Genomic DNA, 19,463 nt, shown 5'->3' on the forward strand with positions numbered 1-19,463 from the left:
TCACCTAATTTCAAGTCTGGAAAGTAATTAAGAATATGTATTAAATTCAGATCACAGTTAAGCTTATCCAGATCTAAAATGACTCCCACTTGCTTTTCAAACGCTACTTACCATTTAAAAGGCTGATTCAGCTATCGTGAAGATCCAAAATAACCACAATATACGTCACGAAATCCAAGAGAGGGTGAACAGTCCTTCCCAGGGCTCCTTGGTATGCAGTCATTGAAAACTGGAGCCAGGAAGGGTAATCAGAGCACCAAGCTGGTGGGAAAAGGCCCCATGCCACCCGTACCAGGGGCTGGTTCCAACAGCGTTTCCAATTTTTACTTCCACTCTTTCTATGAAGGCCTCCTTCTCCTCCCTGAAAGGCTTTGTTTTTGCTTTTGATTCCTTCTCACGGTTTCTCTGTGACTATAAGCATTTTCATCCGTCAGTATCCCTTGCACTTTTCCATGCCCTTGCCTTTCATTGATTTTCCATTCTGCTCTCTTCCCTTTCTGTTGTGCTGATGGAGGCATTCCACAGTTCAGAACAGGGCTGGAGCGTGGAAGAGAGGAGATGGAAAGTGTCGTCCCACAGGGCTGGCAAGGCCTGCAGGAGGAAGGCCCCGGAAGAAGGCCGCACACGGCAGTGCTTTCTTCCCCAAACCCATAACCTCACCCGAAACGAAGCAGAAGTCCCTGGATTCCCGTCTCAGTGAAAGTGGTCCAAGGGAGAAACCTGGAAGTGGATGATCCTCTTCCTCTTCCGGCCTCCCCACCTCCCACATCCGGTCAGCAGCAGATTCTCTGATTCCACCCTGTTCCCAGGAGCTCTCATTTCTATCCGCGGCTCTTCACTTCTGAACTTCATAAAGGACAGGTTTGAGTGTGCCTTTGCCATTTCCTGCTCGAGAATTTCCAGGCCTTCTCACCCTTCTCTTTGACTCTAGTTCTGTGAGTGTCTGAGGCAATCTCTGTGCTGCCGGAGGCTTCTTTCTTTTTCTTTTCCTTTTTCTTTTTTTTGACGGAGTCTCGCTCTGTCGCCCAGGCCGGAGTGCAGTGGCACGATCTCGGAGGTCTCTTTCTAACACACAGACGCACCATGAAGGTCACGGGCTTCTGTCCTGACTCCAGGACGACGGGTTAAGCACACTTGCTTATCACCATGCTTGTTCCTGCCTCTCAGGGTAGGAAGCTGTTATTTTCATGTTTAGAGTGTAAACATCTGCATTGCACCTAAAAACGGTGGGCACAGACATAGAAGGTGAACTAGGTTTGTGTGTACGATATCATTGGTCCCAAGCAGAAAAGAGTTTTAAGGCCACTCTTGTGCATGTGGGTTTACTGGGCAGATGGCATGGTCAGATTCTTCAGAGGAAGGAAGTGAAGTAAGGGTTACATGAAGCATTTGAAATTGGAGACTAGCACATCACCGATAACCTTCAAAAGGGAACTTAGAGGAAAATGGGATGTTAAACGTCAGGTTGTCAGGTCTGGAGGGTTAGGTAGGGAAAGCATCAGGTCTGAAGTGGTCTTCCAAGCAGTGGAGCAGGAAGGTAAGCAGTGGGTGACTAGCTCCATGGTAGGACAGGGTCAAGGGGGGAGTTTAAAGTAATTTGATTTATGATGAAAAAATAAAGAATGATAAACCCGTAGTCTCCATGCTCTAGGCTGTAATAATCTTCTTTGTCATGATTTTTTTTTCTCCACCCTTTGTATAATACCTGCCAAGCTCTGGGGCCCCAGGTTAGCACATCACATGGGGACACTTGTTTTGACCTCGTCTAAGCATGATATACAAACCAGGATTTTAAAGGAAAACAGCACAATTAAAAATGTCACTATTATTGCACCATGTTTTCTTTATTTAGGAGCAGGTGGAGGCTAGGACCTAAGGCAAATAAATACTTCCTTGTTGTTGTGATATGAAAGAGGGTTTTTTTAAATTAAAAAAAGTTATTATGACTTAGGTCATTTCATTAAAATTGATCAGCCAGGTTTAATATAGGATTGACTGCTGTAAATTTACCTGAAAGAAAAAACAATTTGTGTAAAAAAAAATCTACAGAAGAGTCATTCAAGCAACTCTTGGAACATGCATTTTTGTACTATGTGAGTTATTCAGTGCGATAATGTTTAAATATCATGTTTCTAAGACTGGAGGCAGGTCAGTGGCAACAGGGACAGAGAGGGGCAAGTGGCTGGCTCAGCCAACTCTGATTTTTGCTGATTTTTTCCCTGAAAGATGAAGCCCATGTCCTCTTGCTTACCAGTATCTATCAGGTAAGGCTCTGATACATGGATGCCACATGCTGAGTGGTGTGTAATTTGAAGATAAGCAGTGTTCATTTATTTGTTAACTCTTAAAGTCCATAGCAGAGGACAATGTTGTTCTTAAAACAAACACTGTGGTGTAGCATAACAGCAAGTCTCTTTTCCTAGTACATGTGAGAAATAGATTCCTGCAGATATTACTAAATTTAGAAATTGTAAGGGGCTCTGTAGCCCGGGCTGGAGTGCAGTGGCCAGATCTCAGCTCACTGCAAGCTCCGCCTCACGGGTTTACGCCATTCTCCTGCCTCAGCCTCCGGAGTAGCTGGGACTACAGGCGCCCACCACCTCGCCCGGCTAGATTTTGTATTTTTTTAGTAGAGACGGGGTTTCACCGTGTTAGCCAGGATGGTCTCAATCTCCTGACCTCGTGATCCGCCCGTCTCGGCCTCCCAAAGTGCTGGGATTACAGGCTTGAGCCACCTCGCCCGGCCTGTAATAGTTATTATTTGAATTTTAGCTTTCATCTAAAGACTATTTAGTGTTCATTTCTATTTTTCAATCTAGATCTGTTTCTCATTCCTGACATTTACTTTTATTGGGGGCTCATAGTATAAAGAGAGAACCTGAGAAAAAGGAACCTGTATCTTGTACAGAGAGTTTCAGTGTGAGTTTTATAGCTTAAAGGATATTTCTTAATATATTAATTTATCACAAACTCTTCTATTTCCCCATGCATACTCCTGTAATATTTATTCTCTCATATGAGAGGCTTCAAGGGGCTGTGGTGACATGAGTAATATAGAAATAATTTGTTAAAAGCTATTACAACCTTCATTTTTTTGTGTTCTAATGACATCAGTGTTGAGTTGGTAATTATTTTTATACCATTCTAAGTTTCTGTATTTGAGGTTTGAGTTTCTTAACATTCTTAACTTGTTCTTTTCAGATATTCATCAAGAAAACCAAGCCATGGGGATTTCTGATTAGCTAAAATAAATTTTGAGGGTGAATCTTTTTTCATTAATGCAAATAAAAACTTTGGAGTGTAAATAGAGCCTGTAACTTTGAAAACTGCTAACAGATAAGCCCCATAAGGTGGAGACTATTCCTTCTCTATTACATTTCCCAGTGGTGAGCAAACATTTATTACAACATTGAAGTAATCGTATCTCTTTCCATGGGCAAAGATGCCTCTGTGTCATTTCATATGCATTTATTTTATTCTAATAGTGTTAAACGAATCTAAATTTGATTTTTAAACTATACACATTAATATATATTTATGCACATAATATATATTAAATTATATAGAAATGAAAACATATCTATAATACATAAGTTAATATGTTTAACACATATACCATTTAATTATAGGTGTGTGTTTATGCATTTATATAATATACATTTTTCAAAGAACTGGATGAGAAAGTCACCCAGAAAATTAAACAGAATTTTGAAATTAATTAGGTGACAAGGCATGCTTTTGAGTTTTATGGGCATTTTTCTCCAACATTATGTAATTACTAAGAGATTGTCTCTCTTGAACTTAATATTCATGTTAAGTGAATAGCCAAGTGTTGGACCTGATCTGCTCCCCTTAGCTCATCCATTAGCTAGCTAACTGAACTTTAAAAAAATAAAGTTATGGTCAATAAACCGTCCATGAGCCAATTGCAGCAGCCACTGCTGGCTGCCAGCTCCACATCCATGCCTTCCCTTCCTTTCTTCTGTGTACAGACTCCCAATTCTGTGGCCGTGTCTGTGCTTCTCCATGAGTTTCAGGGGAAGCTCATCCACGTCCTTTTGCAGCTGCTGCGGTGAATCCTGACTAGGCTACACCAATCGTTGGACACCTGGTACCTTTCTTAGTCTTGATTTAGAGATGGTCATGCCATTTTGGTCTAGCTAGTGGAACTTCTCTCTGATAGGGGGTTGAAGAAGAGTTTCCTTGCTCCCGAGTTCATAAAATAGAATATAATTGCTTTCTTTTCCTGGATGCTATCTTGTTCACATGTGACTCAACTGCTCTGGCCATCAGGGTGAGCCTGGGACAAAGCAGGCCTGCCGAGCACTGCAGAGCAGGGAGATGAAGTAAACCCAAGCCCTTCAGTTCCCCACCGTGCTGCCCCATCAGCCGGCACTGCAGACCCTTGAAGCCTCTTGCCATATAAGAAAGTAAATTACTTTTCTGTTTAAGCCAACTTGTGTTAGGGTTTTCTTTCATGAAGCTGAAGATATCCTTATTGACACATTATTGGCTTAAGTTGATCGCAGGCAAGGATAGAAAGATGGTGCCCAGTTGGGGCTAGTACTGTTTAGCATTTACTAGGATGAAGAAAAATGCTCATTACTTTTGCTGATGCAGGCACTCTCCAAGGAAAACGAACACCCTGAACAAACTTATAAATCATAATGATCTTGAGTTGGGGATTAAAACAACTATAAGATGGAAAACTGTAGTAAAATATCTATGGCAGCATCTACTCAGACCCAGCCTAAGACTACGAAGTGAATATGAATTCGTAATAGTTATGACTTCTGATGTGTTGGGTGTGGTGATAGGTTCTTATAACTCAGGAGAGGCAAGATGCAGTGAGTCAGCTCACCAAGCTTCCACAGCAAATCAGAAACAGAGCTGAGATTCATACCCAGGAAGTGGATTCTGGAGCTTGTGCTACTAGAGCCTGTGCTTCTAGAAGCAACTTCCTATCTAACTCAAGAGGCCCACAACACTGGAGGTCGAGGAATGTTGTGGTGCTATGTTCACAGGCCATGGAAGAAGCACTGGGTATCCTTGTTTACGTGAAGTCGTTTGCATAACATTCAGACATCCCTTTCTGAGAAGCTTTGAAATGTGTCCAAAAGAACACAATGAAATGAATTTGAAAAGACTGGAATATTAGAGATTACTTTTTATATATTAAAAAAGACTTTTTTTTTTTTTTTTTTTTTTTTTTTTGCAGACGGAGTCTCGCTCTTGTCGCCAGGGCTGGAGTGCAGTTGGCCAGATCTCAGCTCACTGCAAGCTCCGCTCCCGGGTTCACGCCATTCTCCTGCTAGCTCCCCGAGTAGTCTGGGACTCACAGCGCCCGCCACTCGCCGGCTAGGTTTTTTGTATTTTTCTACCCCTAGAGACGGTTTCACCAGGGTTAGCCAGGAGGCGTCTCGATCCTCCTGACTTCGGATCACCCGTCTCCGGACTCACCCAAACGTGCTGGGATTACAGGCTTTGAGCCACCGTCGCCCGCGCCTTAAAAACAGCTTTTTAAAGCATAAAAGAATTAAAATTATTTAGATGAAACGGGTATAGTTTTGAGTTCTCAAAGAATTTAAGTTTTGTTGGCAGCCATAGTGGATCAGTTATTCTCTATAAGGATAATACTTTATTTTCAAAATTCTTACCCGTTTACCAAGACACAGATTCTTTATGTAATCGTTTTTGTTCCCCAGGTATCAGACTATGATTTTATTCTTGCTCACATTTTTTTTTTCATTTTTTTCTGTTCTATTTTTGGTAACAGTGTTATTTATCTCATATTTCCTTGTCGTGACATCTTTACTTTAATGTTAATATACACATATGCATATTTTAAAACATAAGTAAAAATACTTTTATTATGAAACTACTAGAAGTTAATTGTAGAAAAACTAGAAAATAATAAAGAAAAAATGTAAAGTCATTTAAGTCCAAAGATAATCGCTGCTGATACTTTATTCTGCTTCAAATATATAGGCCTGTGAAGATTTCAGTATTACAAAGATGGACTAATGCTGTATGGAACGTTGTGCAATTTGCTTTTTTACTAAATCTTTTTTTTTTTAATACTTTAAGTTGTAGGGTATATGTGAACAACGTGCAGGTTTGTTACATATGTATACATGCGCCCATTAACTCGTCATTTACATTAGGTATATCTCCTAGTGCTATCCCTCCCCCCCGCCTCCCCACAATAGGACCTGGTGTGTGATGTTCCCCTTCCTGTGTCCGAGTGATCTAATTGACTAACTAAATCTTGAAAATCTTTTATGATGTACTTCTCATGAACAGGATGTGCATCATTTATTTTATTTGATCCTTTAATATTGGAAATTTACTTGTTACTAATTTTCAGTTTTACTAAGAGCTTTGAGTATAAAATTCTGGTGACCAAATCTTTGGCACATTTTAAATTAACTCCTGGGTGCAAATCATTCAAAGGGAAATTATAAGGTCAAACTGAATGTATGTTTTAAAAACTTTTCATAATCACCTGCTTGTAGACCATTTTGTTTCACCTTTTGAATTGTCAGTTGCTGCCTTTTCTTCACTTTTAAAACTGAAGAATTTGTTTTGTATTAATTTATAACATATTTACATATTATGTCTATTAAGTTTTTGTCCTACATAAAAATATTTTGCTCATTTTCTCTCTTGATAATGAATTTTGTTCACTGTGTCTTTTGATATAGTCAAGTCTCTTGTAGGCATTTCTTTAATAATTTTATTCTTTACCTTTTGCCTATAAGAGTTTCCCAATTTTAAGTTTCTTTATATATAGATGTATATTTTCAATATTTTTGTGGTTTGATTTCCTGGTAATTTTCTAATTGATTATTTTATAATTGTTGGTATTGTTTTATTGGTATTAATACTTTTAGGTGATTTTGGTTGACTCTTCATTTCTTAGGCTGTTATATCATCAGGGAATAATAATTCTGCCTTTCTTCAATTCTTTATTTTTCCTTTTCATGTCTTATTACATTATTAGACAATCAAACATGCAGTATAACATAATAGTGATAAAACAGGCATTATGAACTTATTCATAACTTTTAATAAAATTCTTATGATGTTGCTTCATACAATAGCATATTATCTGTTGATCTGAAATGGCTTTGTTATGTAAAAGAAGCATCAGTGCATCCCAAATTTAGGGATGTTAAATTTTATGCAGCAGTTTTTGGTCATTTATCATGGTAAAATAGTTTACCCTTTTCACTTATTAATACAATGATCAATGTGGGGGGATTTTCTGATTATAAAGCACTCCTGAATGTCTGGAATAAATTCTATGCATAGTCTGCTGAACTTGGCTGGCAGTGCTCTGTCTGTCTTGATAAGTGATATTAGCCTGTAATTTTTTGTATTTGCTTTAATTCCCCGTAATCTATTTTTCCATATGTTTAGTGATTCTGGAATATTTTCTATATCAAGTGTGGAAGCTGTTTATTGAAAGTGTGAAAGATATTGCCCATTTAATAACTCGGGCTTTCTATCTCTATTGGAAAATACTTTTCTTTCTTTGAAAACTTTAGGCCAGAGCTAAGCCTACTATATCACTTTTAGTCTCTTTTGGTAATTAATGTTTAACCAATAAATTTAATTCCCACAGAATTATATATGTTATGTTCTTATTTTATTAATCTCACCAATGCCTATTTTTATGTCTTCTTAATCCTAATTCTGTGTGAATTTGAAAGCTTTTTATTTCTTGATTATACGTGAAGAAAAATGATTTTGTTAATATCTTAAGACTGAATATTTTTACTAACAAGCTATTATTCAATTTAAAATTATTTGTATTAAATTTATATGTCTTCCCTTATGATGCCAGGTTTATTTTGTTTTCCTTCAGCGTCTTGATTTGACTATTTAGTTGTCCATATGTATGTAATTTTGTTTATAAATGAAAGTTTTTAATATTTTTAATGAGTTTTGAGGATAGTGTTATCCATTTTCAGCAATATATCATCCTTATTAATTTCTACACTTTCTATAATTATAGTTTGAATTCTTTTTCATTCAGTTATGTGGGAGAATGGTTTTTTCCTGACTTAAATCTACTGCTTTTGGGGCATTCATCAAACATTTTGTGGCATAATACATGGTATTCATAAATATTTAAATGAGACTGTACAGAGATTGAAATAAATAGAAATATCTTGGTTCAACCTTATTGGTTGTATTATTTTATTCTTCTATATAATGAAATGGTGATAATTCACCTTTTTTTCCTTCCCACTCTCCCTTCTTCCTCCCTCCCTCTCGTATTTCCTTTCTTCCTTTTTCACTGTTTATTTGCTTCGTTTTATCGTTCAACGGATAATAATTGACTCTCTGTTTAGTGCTAGGTGTAATGAAGGCAGCAGGAAACATACTGGGAAACAGGATGGGCTCTGGACACCTGCAGTCGAAGCTGACCTCTGTCAGACTGAGAGAGGCATTTACATTTCTCACTACTATTTTGTATCTTTGACAACTTCCTCATACGTCTGATGGGTTTTTGCTGTATGGGTTCATGAGTCATCACTCAGTACCCATCTTAATGGTAACATGAACGTTCCACTTTCTCTCTGCTGTGTGATGCTTCCTTCTCAGCCAAGTCTCTTTTAATCTGTACCTGTCACAACTTTTTATTTTTTATATCATAAAGTCCAACTTTCACACAGAATTTTTCCAGTCCTTCCTTATTTTTTCTCCTATTCTGAATATCCTTCTTTCTTGGCAGTCTGAAAGCCATCTTGCATAATCATTTCCCTTGACTATGAAAGAGGTCTCTCTAGGCCTGCGGTATGTCAATGCATTGGATAGAAATTATTTTTTGTTTGCTACACTCTTGGATGTTACAAATAAATATTCAATTATTTGTTTTCAGCAAATAAGTATTGAGCACCTACAATGTGCCAGGCATTAAACTAGCAATACAGCATAGACTATACAAACAAAAATACAGCATTTACAGAGGGCAGAGTAGCAATGTTAAGTAAAATAATATTTCGTAAACAGGCACACTGCATCTTCCTTTTTCCATTTGTCCTGGCTCCATTCGTACTTTGTCAACCAAAAACTCTTCTTTTGTTAAGGCCTCTGCTCTAGAGTTTTCAGAATAAATGTTAATCATTTTGGTAAAGTTCTGAGAGTGGATTAGAAACCTGTGCTTATCTTACTATAAGGTGCATTGTTAAATGTCTTAGACAAAAATAGTCCATGCTCACTGACTGTTCTTACTTATCTCATACAAATCTCAAATCCAACATATTTTTCCCACACCATTTTATAGAAACTGTCCTGCAGAATAACATCAATGTCTACCAGATTAGGTATGTTTAAGCCTAGATCCAGGATGTATAACCCATATCCAATTATCAGTCATGTTTCTTGAAGAACACAGTGCATATCTATACCCTTCTTTAAGGTTAATATTTAAAGCAGTATGTATTGCAAGGACCTGGTGATATTAAATTGGTCATTTACTTAACTTTAAGTGTCTTTTTCATCGTCTGAATTTGAGATGTGGGTAGTAGTAGACTTTGACGCATGTTTTTTATGCTATGCTATGGTATGCTATACTAAATAAATTTAGTATAAACCAGCTGTGTCTTAATAGCAGTGCATGAGAGAAAACATACGAGATGCTTATTGGTTGGCTAGTAAAATCAGCTAGCTAAACAATGGATTCCAGCTGATCTCAAAATATAATGACTTAAAGAATATGGATGTTCGTTTTTCTCATACACAACAATTCTAAGGTGGGAAGTTCAGGTTAATGGGAAAACTCTACCCTCTAAAGTCATTCAGGGCCCACGCTCTTTCCTGTTTTCTGCTCTGTCATCCCTACTACCATTACCATTTTCTGTGTGGTTGAAGCTCAGTCATTACATCTGGACCCGAGCCAGTGGGAGGAGGGAAGAGAAGACACAGCTCTGAAGACTTTGTTTCTGAGTCCAGAAATGGTCTACAACCCTTGTGTTCACATTTCATTAGTGAGAACATAGTCATATTGCCACAAATAACTGCAAGAAAAGTTCAGAAATGTGATCTAGCTAAGCAATTATGTATTACGAGATGACGATTTTATTACCATTAAAAGGAAAGGATGGATTTTAAAGGACAGCTACCAATCTTTTTTTTCCAATGACCATATACTGAAATAGCATGTTTTAGAAATGGGAGGAAAATATCAACTCTGTTTATAGATAGAATAAATAGAATAAAAGTATTCAGGTTTTAAAAATATAATAACTTCCCACGTCCTCCTTCAGCAGATTTGCAATTCTACAAAATTATAGTTCAGTTAAATTTTGGTGCTCTAATTATTTTTTTTTTTTTTTTTTTTTTTTTTTTGAGAGCGGAGCTCGCTCCCTGTCAACCCAGGCTGGAGTGCTGTGGCCGGATCTCAGCTCACTGCAAGCCTCCGGGGGGGCTCCCGGTTTCAGCGCCAGTTCTCCCTGCCTCACCCGGGTAGCTGGGACTACAGGCGCCGCCACGTTGTCCGGCTAGTTTTTGTGTGTGTGTGTGTTTTTTAGTAGAGACGGGGTTTCACCGTGTTAGCCAGGATGGTCTCGATCTCCTGACCTCGTGATCCGCCCGTCTCGGCCTCCCAAAGTGCTGGGATTACAGGCTTGAGCCACCGCGCCCGGCCTGGTGCTCTATTTTAAAAGATGCAGAGATTATCCAGGGTAGTGCAAGCAAAATTATTTACTATTTAAAAATGATGTATTAGCAAAATCAGTTGAAGAGGGCATGTAGCCTCGAAGAAAATAAGACTAAGGGGAAGCATTGTTACTGTCTTAATTTTGTGAAATCTATCGTATAGAAGAGGAAGCAAGTTAGAAAATTTGCTGTAATGATTGAAAAGTTGACCTGACCCTTTTAAGGTCTCTTCAGGAATGATGTTTCTGTGAAAAACAGTAATTCATTCAACCTATCCTTAACTAACATTTATTGAGCTTCTATTGTGGACTAAACACCTTGTTAGGTGCTAGGCATTCAATGGCAGACAAGATCTAGATCCCTAAGTTCACGTCTCATTACATTATGGCATCCATATTTTCAACTACATTTTCTATTTACTCCAACAATTCAATCCCTTTTATCTGAGGCCATTTCAGATTCTGTGCCTTAATGTCACCTCAGTTGACTTGGTGTTTAGTTATTTAGTTACTGGATTACCTTGGGATAGTCTGTGTATTTTAAAATGCTCTAAATCACTAATCATCAGAGAAATGCAAATTAAAACCACAAGGAGTATCACCTCACACCTGTTAGAATGGCTGTTATCAAAAAGGTAAAAGATAAGTGTTGGTGAGGATGTGGAGAAAATGGAACCCATGTACATTGATGATGGTGGGAATGTAAATTATTAGAGCCATTATGGAAAACAGTATGGAGGTTTCTCAAAAATTAAAAATAGAATTACTTTATGATCCAGCAATTCCACTACTGGGTATACATCCGAAAGTATTGAAATCAGAATGTTGAAGAGATATCCACTCTTCCATGTTATTTGCAGTACGATTCACAATAGTCAAGATGTGGAATCAATCTTAAGTGTGCATCAGTGAATAAATGAATAAAGAAAATGTGGTATATATATACAACAAAATACTATTCAGCCTTAAAAAAGTCCTGTCATTTGCCACAACATGCACACACCTAGGCGACATTATGTCAAGCGAAATAAGTCTGGCACAGAAAGGCAAAAACCTCATGATTAAAAACATAGGTAAATGGCAAAAATGTTGAACTTAGAGAAACAGAGTAAAATGGTGGTTACCAGAGGCTGGGGAATGGAAGTATTGGGGAGATGTTGGTCAAGGACACAAAATTTCAATTAGATAGAAGGAATAAGTTTATGAGATCTATGTACATCATGGGGACTGTAGTTAATAACAAGATATTGTATATTCAAAAATTTCTAAGAGAGTAGATTTTAAGTATTCTCATCACAAAAAAACTAAGTATGAGAGGTAATGCATATGTGAAATAGTTTTATTTAGCCATTTCACAATGTACACATATATAAAAGCACGTTGTGTACCATAAATATATACAACTTTCACTTGCCAATTAAAAAAGTAAATAGCTGGGTGCAGTGGCTCATGCCTGTAATCTCAGCACTTTGGGAGCCCGAGGCCAGCAGATCACTTGAGGTCAGGAGTTTGAGAACAGCCTGGCCAACATGGCAAAACTCTGTCTCTATTAAAACTACAAAAATTAGATAGGTGTAGTGGTACACACTTGTAGTCCCAGCTACTTGGGAGGCTGAGGCAAGAGATTTGCCTGAACCCCAGGAGGTGGAGGTTGCAATGAGCCAAGATCACTCTACTGCACTCCAGCCTAAGTGACAGAATGAGACTCCATCTCAAAAATAAAAGATAAATAAATAACTAAATAAACAAAAACAGCAAATTCCTTTTTATTAGCAAGTGGTATTCCATTGTATGAACAAACCAAGATGTAGTAATCTATTCTCCTGTTGATAGGCATTTTGATTGCTGCTAGTTTTTGGCTACTTTGAATATAACTACAGTAGAATGGATATTCTTGTTCCAGTCTTTTTGTGGATAAATATTTCATTTGTTTTGGGTACATATTTAACAATTAAATTACTGAGAGGTGCAGATCTGTGTTTATCTTTGTATAAAAATACTAAGCAAAGTGTCCATTTTATATTCCCTTCAGCAATATCTATGATAGTGGTCCACATCTTAAGCAACACTTGACATTACCAATTGTTTTACTGTAACCATTCTGGTAAGTGTAGTATGGTATTTCACTATGGTTTTAGTTTTTATTTATTGGACTAATGATGTGATATTTTATTCATTTGTTCTTCATGTACTTTCTTTTGTTAAATGTCTGTTAAATCTCTTTTATCTTTGTTGGGTTGTTTGTCTTTTTATAGATTTCTAAGAGTTCTTTGTGTATTTTGGATGCAAGTCATTTGTCAGTTATATGCATTGCAATATTGTTTTCTAATATATGACTTAACAATTTATTGTCTTAACATCTTTTAGAAATGAAATTTTAGTTTTTATGATTTCCAATTTATAATTTTTTATTATTAATGCTTTTAGTGTTAGTTCTAAGAAATGTTTGCACATTCTGAGATTGCAAGGATAGTGTCTTACAATTTTTTTTAGAAGATTTCTGATTCTAGCTTTTATATTTAGGTTTATAATTCATCTAGAATTAGTTATTTTTGTGTGGAGGATCTAGAGATTAGGGTTCACTATTTTTCATATAGATATTCCAGCATATAAATGACTTTCTTTACCCCATTGAAAGGTCTAATTATCTTGCTCAAAAATAAATTGACCATGTATGTGTGAGTCTACTTTAGACTCTATTCCATTCTAGTGATCTATTTTGTCATCATTATATCAATACTACCCTCTCTTGTTTACCCTAACATTATAGTAAATCTTAAAATCAGATAGTGTAAATACTCAATACTCAAACTCTGTTCCTTTTATAGAACATTGTTTTAGCTCTTTCAGATTCTTTGCATTTAAACATATACATATATATGCATATATGTAATTGTAAAAATGTCATTATAAGATTTATATGTGCATGCACGGACACACACACACACACACACCAATTTCTTTGAAAGACCTCCTTGGAATATTATTGAAATTGCACTGAATTTGTAAATCAATTTCAAATGAAAGGGCATCTTTCGTTACTGTGTCTTCTAATCCATGAACATAATATACTTCTCCATTTATTTAGGTCTCTCCAGATTCTGTTCAGGCATACTCTCTTCTTTTTTAGGTAGCATATTTACTGAGCAGTACTTCTGAGCTACCATGCAGAAACTGGGGGCAGGGATAGCTACCTGCTTCTCCTGGAATAACAATCCCTGCACTAAGGGTGGTTGCTTGGGGAGTGTGGTAGCTTTTGGTTTTCTCTGATTGCTCCTATTGATAAACTTCTGTACTGCAAGCAAACTGGGGTAGAGACTACTGGGGGCCTGGCACCTAGGGTAGAGCTTCTACCATACAAGCAGAGGCTAGGTGAGGAAAGCAAGATCGTGTCCTCTTGGTCATGCCTGTCTGCAACATGGGGCAGGTGGGGATGAAAAGCCCTATGGACTTTCCATCCCCATGGTGTAACCATAGCCCTAAGCTAGGAGCTGGGGGTGCAGAGAGACTCTATCTTCTTGGCTGTACCCACCTTTAGTGGAACGCCCACGTAGAGCCTCTGTAACATTGACCTGTGGTGGGGAAGAGAGTTGTGTTTCAAACACTGCAAGCTGTCACTGTTCTTAACTAATATTTAGAAGATTTTTAAAAATAAGTGTTTCACCATTTGCTGTATATCCTTAAGAAAACTTTCATGAACTTTAAATAATTGATTTTTATAGTTTCTAATTCCAGTTAAATGGTTGTTTTGGTGGGGAGAGGATCTGATGGACTCCTCATTCCATCATTCCAGATGTCCTGCCTCTAAACTCATTGGTTTTTGTTTTTTTTTTTGATATCTTATTCTAAGGATGAAACAGTCATAAGGAGAGATGGTTCTTCCTGAAGCCATTGTGATTGGGAAGAAGCCGAGTTCTGTGGAGGGACAGTGGAAACTATGCTCCACATCCATCCTACCCCAAAGTCATTCTCCCCAGAGCTCTCCAGGTGGCCCCTCACCTGCTCACAGCCTTGCCCTCGAAGTGGCCTGTTATCTTTCACGGTTAGCCTCCTAAAACATGTCAGTGACATTTGCCAATGATATCTTTCTCAATTCTAAATTATACTGCTCAATATTTGATCCCCTCATGGTCAGGTGTTCTATGTTTTCTTACACAGCAATAAGGTCAACTCATAAATGAATTCATGCTGATGTTCTAATGGGAAGAGCCTGAAGGAATCCCTGAGCACACTCTCTTTCTTTCCACATAGCAAATATACGGCTGAATAATAGGCAGTGGGAGACCATATTCCCACTTTTACGGCGTTGGAGAATGATTTCCAAATCTTAGTAACTATGGCGAAGCTTTAATCCAACCTACAAAAGAAGAGGGAAATAATGACCATTGTAACAAGTTTCATGAGACTAAATTTAATCACTTTAAGGGACTGCTTCTAGGCTCATGTTTTTTTTCTATTTTTGTTGTTAAAATGACCTTTCTGTAATGAAATGTTGGTTTTAGTAGATGGTAGTTTTGCCTGGTTTAACTTTAATGTTATTGTTTTATAATTCTGCTGTGCATATGTTACTGAAAATGTTTGGTAAATTTTGCTGTTTCTGCAGTCAGGGAACTGCAGCTCTAACCCACAGTTGGAACTAACGGAAGACATTTCAGATTGAGTTGGAGACAAACATAGTACCATTGAACTTATTGAGGAAGGCATTTTGGGCCATGCAGAGATTTTCTCCACCATTCAAGTCTACATATCTGATCTGGAATCTCATAGTGGTGTTCTATTACAGAAGATAAAGCAAATAGTTATAATCCAGCTGACATTCTACCTTTTGCTAATAAATATGTCCTATCTGAAGCCAAAGTTTCACTAAATCAGAATAACATCTATTGTTTCCATTACATTGCTGGGCACATGGTTTTCAGATAAAAGGGAATCTGATTAATCTAACAGTTTACATTCCATATAAAAAAAGATTTTTTCAGTACCATGATAATTTCCAGGAGGCGATAATGAGATTTTTGTTATTAAGGAATAATCATCCAATTTATTTAATAAAGTCTAAAAAGCATGTAAAATAGAATACTTGCCAAAATAGAGCCACACAAGCTATGCACTTTTTCCATTTTCCAGATTTTATAGCAATTGATACAAAAGAAGGTTTTGCCTTATTATGATGCATTTGTCGATAAAATCTATCTAATTATTGATTGGCAAAGATTTGGTTAAATCAGATGTTTTGCATTATGTGGAAAGTGTATGTATTTAGGAAAATCCTTTTTCATGAACTGAAGCATATAATGATGCTTGAATATACCTTACTTTTCTGAGGTAATCTAATGTTTTCATTAGTCATTTGATTTTATTTGGATCTTATTGGTGGAATCTAACTATTTGACAGTTCTACGTGGTCACTGGTTACTATTTGAATAAAATTAGAAATAAAAGTGGCACTAAGAAGGTGGGTTTTAATTCCATTTCTCCCTATCTCTATCGTTCCTATGTTCCATATGATTTTATTTTGCATCAGCAAAAGATACTGCATAGAGGAAATTCCGTGAACCACATTCGACTATCTTCCAATCCAAGAGTAATTTGAGTCAAATTGTCCAAGAAGTGCCTTTCTCTATGATGAGGATGACAGTGATGACAGTCATCCCTCATGGAGCATGTACTGTGTACCAGGCGCTGTTGCAAGCACTTCATGCATATCAACTCATCCAATACTCATGACAACTCTATGGAATTTTAAGAATAAAATAATTTTTTTTCAGATAATAATTGACATGGAACTGGATGAATAATAAACTGAGAGTTTCTATTTGCCAGAGCAACGCTCTCAACCCTGAATGCATGTGGACACACCAGGAGAACTTTTTAACAATGTAGTGCCTGACACTGACTCAAAGGTTCTGATTGAATTGGACTAGAGTGGGGCCCAGGCATTGCTATTTATTTTAAAAAGCACCTGATATGGGTTGACTGTGTTGCCAGGGGAGAGAACTAAGGCCCTATGTTTGAGCTTTCACTTAGTAACTGTGTATTTCAGGGACATCACTTAACCTGTCTGAATATCATCTGAAAAATAAGAACAATAGCTCCCCTTTATAACTCACAAGTCACATGTGTTTCAAAAAGGCAATGAATTATTGTTTGCCAACACACTTTAAAATTGAAAAGTGATCATGTAAAATATTATCATTAACTGCAAAAGTGCCAGGATAAAATATAAAAATAGCAAACTTGCTGGTATGACATTATGTTTTCTATAAGCCCAATCTTGTAAAATGCATAGACAAATAATCTCTGCAGATACTTTTGTTTAATGCAGTGAAATTCGCTGAAGTACTGCAGAAAGCTAGGTCACTGCACTTCAACACATCTTCTAAGAATGAAGCACATCATTAGTTTCTTGGATTTCAGAGATTCGTGTGCAAAAACTTTGTCTTTCTTTGTCCTATCCAAAGCAATCCATCTAGTTCTGGGAAGAGACCCAGAAAACATAAATTCAAATACAGGAAGAATATATACATAAGATAATGGAACAGCTGCCAACAACAAATATATTTTCAGAACAGAGCCCTAGCTCTATGCCCAATTATACAGCACAAAGTAATCATAATAAGGTTGATAATCAGCATGAGAAAAATCACAGGAAAAGTAAGGGAACCTTTACTTTCCATTAGCCACTTAATACAATTTCAATACCTTTGATCAAAGGCTACAGCTATGGATCGACCATTAGGAACCTGATTTTCTTGGATAATGTATGTTTAAAAAGAGGGTTGTATTTAAATACTACTAGCTCTTCAGAACTCCAAAATTTGGATTAGGCTTTGGAATGTTTGTTGGAGCAATCTGGCTTTTCATGAGTTTCAAGAGACACCAGGCGGCAAACAAAGCTCAGGACTGCTGACACTGCCAGCAGGAAGAATTTTAGGTTGGTGGCAAGGTTGATGTCTTTGGAATTCTTTCAGAAGTCCAAGGAGCCCTTGGCTATGAGAAACTAAAATTTCTAATTACTATTCATTTTTTCAAAAAACAAATTTCAATAGATTGTTTCTATTTTGATTTTACGTGTAACACAGTATCAAAACTTGCATACCAAAAAAAAAATAATAAAGGAAAGAGAAAGCAAATTATTTAATATTGGGAAGAAGGGAAGAGATGCCTGCTTTTTAAGTGCTATTCCCAAAGGTGGGTTACTTCCTGTCTTCTAAATTCAGACACAAATACATTCATAAGGCAGAGTAAAAGGAAAACTTTTTTCATTTAGACATGTTTATAAATTGCGTAAAATAATTCAAGCTTATAACATTCTTTTGGCAAACATTGGCCGATGGAAATTTTTGTCACATACATTCGTTATAGTCTGAGCCAAGGACGTTTCCTCTCTTTCTCTTTCTCTCTCTCACATATTTGACAGTAGTGTACACAAGAGCTAAACGATGCCAAGACTAATATTGTTTTAAATAGATATACGCTACATTTTTAAAGGAAAGGAAATAAATGTCAAGCATGTTGCATCACAAATAGGTTAGGCTGCACTCACGGGAAGGAAGGAATACAACACTAGTTTTCCAATCCATTTACACATCCTGATTGATAGCTATTGACTTTCTAATTAGCCTTTCAGATAGGCCAAAAAAAAAATCAGCCCCCGTTTTTCCCAAGCTGCCTTGTTTTCATCAGCATCCTCCACTCTTCCCACGCCTAAGTGAAGTTGCTTCCGCTCTGGGACTCTGGGACGCCATATGGGGCAGTGGGGTGGGGTGGGGTTGGTGATTGCACTCTCCAGCTCCTCCCTGTTCTTTCAGGTGACCCCAGGTACATTTCCTCCACGTGCTCCTTGCCTGCTGAACTTCCTGTTACCTCTGCCCTTCGCTCCACAGGCTCCTGGTATCCACAATTTCAGTAACCATCTGTGTTACTCTCCTGGGGCTGCCAGAACAAAATACCACAAACTAAGTGGCGCACAAGAACTGAAATTTGTCCTCTCACTGTTCGGGAGGCTGGAAGTCCGAAATCAAGGTGTCCAGAGGATTGCATTCCCTCTGAGAGTCCGGGTAGAATCCCTCCCCACCCCGTCCAGCTGCTGGTGTGTGTTTGTTGGCCACCCTTGCGTTGTAGCTGCGTCACTCCGGTCTACTCCAGGCTCTGCCTCTATGGAGGCCTTCATGTAGCCTTCTCCCTGTGCGTCTCTGACTTCACACCGGCATCTTCCCATAAACACACCAGTCATATGGGATTAGGGGTCCAACCTACTCTAGTACGAACTCATCTGAACTAATTACACCTGTAACAACCCTATCTTCAAATGAGGTCACATTCCGAGGTATTGGGAGATAGCACTTCAACATGTTTTGGGGGAACACACTTCAAGACAATACCATCTGTATACTGAAGACTCCTGATGCTCCCTCTAGCCTAGGCCGCTCCCACACCCCCTAGAGTTTAGACTCCAGATTGTTTGAGTTTTCCTGGTGAGCATTTCACACTGGATAGTCTACAGATGCTTTGAAATCGATGTGCCTACATTGGATTGCATTATTTTCCATAGTCTCTTCTTCCTTCTGTAGTTTCTCTCCCAGTTAGCTGTGTTTCAGGCATCCTCTCCAGGATGATGGGCACCTGGGTTATCCCTGGCTGGTTAGTCACTTTTGACCATGCCTCTGGCCCATCTGCCCCTCCATGTGCCCCTGAAATCCCCTCTAGGCAGAAGCAGTCACTTCCCTGGAAACTTGAAGTGCTGCTGACTTCAGTATAGACATCTCCCGCTGACAGTATAGACAGACATCTCTC

At 37.8% G+C, this 19,463-nt stretch overlaps 1 long non-coding RNA gene across 1 annotated transcript; it reads left to right on the forward strand.

Moving 5' to 3' along the window:
• The first annotated feature begins 770 nt into the window (after window positions 1-770).
• Window positions 771-15,454, forward strand: LOC108525045 (uncharacterized). Its single transcript, XR_001884205.1, has 3 exons — window positions 771-861; window positions 12,700-12,771; window positions 15,271-15,454. It is a non-coding gene; the product is annotated as an uncharacterized LOC108525045 (long non-coding RNA).
• Window positions 15,455-19,463: the final 4,009 nt, after the last annotated feature.

Source organism: Rhinopithecus bieti, unplaced genomic scaffold (genome assembly GCF_001698545.2).
Source record: "Rhinopithecus bieti isolate Rb0 unplaced genomic scaffold, ASM169854v2 scaffold_84002, whole genome shotgun sequence".
Lineage (NCBI taxonomy): Eukaryota > Metazoa > Chordata > Mammalia > Primates > Cercopithecidae > Rhinopithecus > Rhinopithecus bieti.